Raw genomic sequence first — 3,414 nt, forward strand, 5'->3', positions numbered from 1 at the left:
CCCCCCCCCCCAAAAAATGTATGCACACTTTAACAGTTGGTAGCTCCATTTTGAGAATGAAATGTATTTTAATAAGCCCTGCCTTTGGAATTATCCAAACCCCTGGTTTAAACCCCCCAACTTGGGAAGCAAGCATTCCACACAGAGCTATACTATTACAGCCCTTATTAGGTTTACAGTGAATAGAGAAGGTGGGGTAAAAACATATAGACCCCCAAAGAAAAAATATAGGAAAAAATATATAGTAATTACAACTCTAAAGAAGTAAAACCATGTACACATTGATGAAATGCACATGTGGGTGGAACTGTCAGAATCACAGGGTTATATATTTTTCTTTAAAGAAAAGGACAAACTGGTCATGAAGGAAAGGGCAGTTCAGACTGGTGCGAACATTAATATTGTGTGTTGAGAGAAGCAACTGGGTATTTTGGAATCTAGTAATAAACAGCGAAGCCGGCAGTAATGAGAGATGTCATGGTAATTAGGTATGAAGAGAACACAGGAAGGTAAGAGGAGCCTGGGAACATTACTGATGCACGTGGATTTGATATAATTAGTTGATAGGATTATATATAGCAATTGATTTAATGATTTATAAGTACAGGTTTTTTTAAGCAAAAGAGGTACATAAGAAAAATCATAATTAATATGTCTTTTTCCCCCAATACAAACACTAGATCAGTGTTTCTTAATTGGGAGTGATTTTGCCATCATCTCCTGATCCGACCCCGACTCTGACAATGTCAGTAGACATTTTGGGGTGTCACAGCTGGGAAGGTGGGGTGCTACAGGCATCTATGGGAAGAGGCCAGGGGTGCTGCTCAGCATTCTGCATCGCACAGGGCAGCTCCCACAACAAGGAGCCATCCAGACCCAGATGCCAACTGTACCAAGATGGAGAAATTCTGGGCTAGCTTACGGCAGAGAAGTAAAGTTCTTATATTTAATTAAAAGGTCTAAGGACTAGGTCAGAGGCCTCTAAATAGTCTCCTGTTTGACATGATCAATCTCTTCTTTCATCAAGTTACCCACAAAGCTAATCCGAAGAGTAAAGATAAAATTAGTTATACTCAATTGTAGGAATATTCCAAATTTCACATTCTGCTCTTAATAGACTCTGTGTTTCCAACCATCAACATGGATGATTCTCAGAAACAGAATGTTGAATGACAAAGCAAGTCAAGTAAGAATATATTCAGTGTGATACCAGTTACAGAAAGTTTGAAAACAAGCAAAACTACACAATATGTTATTTAGGGATATATAAGTTATATGAGGAAAATTAAGAATGATAACAACAGTATCATTCAGGATAGCATTTAGGTCTGCAAAGAAGAAAAATGAACTTGGAGAAAAGCACAGGGGACTCTTAAATATATTGATTACATTCCAATTTTTAGAGTAGGTAGTGGGTTATTGAGTGAAGTTACTGTACTTTATAGTTTACATAAATGTCATATATTCCCTTGGGGGTATAAAAAATCACATAATACAAACAATCATAAAATTCAGTTCTTGAGCGTTAGCCTTCGGACTGAAGGGTCCCAGGTTCAATTCCAGTCCAGAGCACATGCCCAGGCTCGGCTCCATCCCCAGTGGGGGATGTGTAGGAGGCAGCCGATCAATGATTCTCTCTCATCATTGATGTTTCTATCTCACTCTCCCTCTCCCTTTCACTCTGAAATCAATACAAATATATTAAAATAAAATAAAATTCAGTTATATCAGTGCAATGGCCACTGAAGATTTTTCCTTTAAATTTTATTGCCCCCTGCAGGTTGAAACTAGGTACTGCAAAGAACTGTCTTTCGAAAACCAAATGAATGAACATCAAAATAAATGAACTCTGCAAGGCATTTGGGATATAAACAAATACAAAAGGCTGGGTTTCTGCTCCAGCCATGCTTAAAATGCATTCGTGGATAAAGAACATCCAGAACACATTAAGTAAATAAACAATATAGCACACAATATTATATTTAAGGGCCCCTTTGTCAGTGTCATACTTAAATAACAGAAACAAATGATATTTTACAGCATGAGAAACTGATTTAGTTTACCATCAGAATCCAACCCCCTTTTTAAAAAATTTCTTTATTGATTAAGTTATTACATATGTGTCCTTATCCCCACATTACCCCTCCCCATCCCCTCCCCCGACTCATGCCCTCACCCCCCTGTTGTCTGTGTCCATTGGTTAGGCCTATATGCTAAAATCCAACCCCTTGACTTGATTCTTCCTGCCACTATCTTAGGCCAGGTCTCAGTTACTTCATGCCAGTTACCACCTGTTCTCCTTGTCTCTCCCCTCTTCTCTGTTCTTCCGTGTTTGTTCTAAGCATTGCCGCTAGTCTTAAAATAACTACTTCATATTAGAAGCTGTTCATGTTCTCCATCTACATTTCCACCAGACCGTTGTGCCCAATTTCACCCTATATAGAAATCCTGGAACTGTCATTGTCTTTGAGGGAATACTTTCTCTGAATTCTTAAAGCACTTGCTGTTTGTATCATTTATTTGCCATTTTCACACACTGATACTAAAACTGATTAATTTACATAAGGTTTGTTTTCTAAGTTAGGTAAGTTTTTGGAAGACTGGGATAATTTTCTAGTTTTAGGGGGTTTCTTTCTCTTGTCCCCTGCTAAGATCTGTAATGCCCATATTTGAGTTTGAGGACCCCAATTTAATGTGAAAATTTCTCAGACTCCTACCTCACCAAACAGACATAACAGCATTTACATTTTTCAGGTTCCATAAATCAAAAAACAACAACTTAATGACCATATTGATTTCAGTAACACTTCAGAATTAACATGAATTGTTTTAATGACAATAGTTTCTACATAATTATATATACTCTAGAGGCCCAGTGAACGAAATTTGTGCATGGGGAGAGTGGGGGAGTCCCTTAGCTTGGCCCGCATCCTCTTGCAATCTGGGACCCCTTAGGGGATGTCTGGGATCGGGCCTAACTGGCAGTTGGACATCCCTCTTGCAATCTGGGACCACTGGCTCCTAACCACTCTGCCTGCCAGCCTGATTGCCCCTAGCTGCCTCTGCCTTAGCCCCTGTCACCGTGGCTTCATCTGGAATGACATCTGGAAGGTTGATCCACTGTCCAGTTTAATTAGCATATTATGCTTTTATTATTATAATCATTAGGGTAGGTAGTGGGTATATAATGTGTGTGTGTGTGTGTGTGTGTGTGTGTGTGTGTGTGTGTGTGTTTGATTTGGGGGATATACAGGTTTCTATGAATAGGACCTGATTAATTAAAATAATAACCGAGAAATCTGAAACAGTAAAGAAAAGGCATTGTGATGTTTAAGTTCTGGAAGGAACTTACTAAAATATCCAATTTAAGGATAAAAAGTCTGAATATTTTTATTTGTACAAGTACTTATTAGT

This window comes from Myotis davidii, unplaced genomic scaffold (assembly GCF_000327345.1).
Source record: "Myotis davidii unplaced genomic scaffold, ASM32734v1 scaffold71, whole genome shotgun sequence".
Lineage (NCBI taxonomy): Eukaryota > Metazoa > Chordata > Mammalia > Chiroptera > Vespertilionidae > Myotis > Myotis davidii.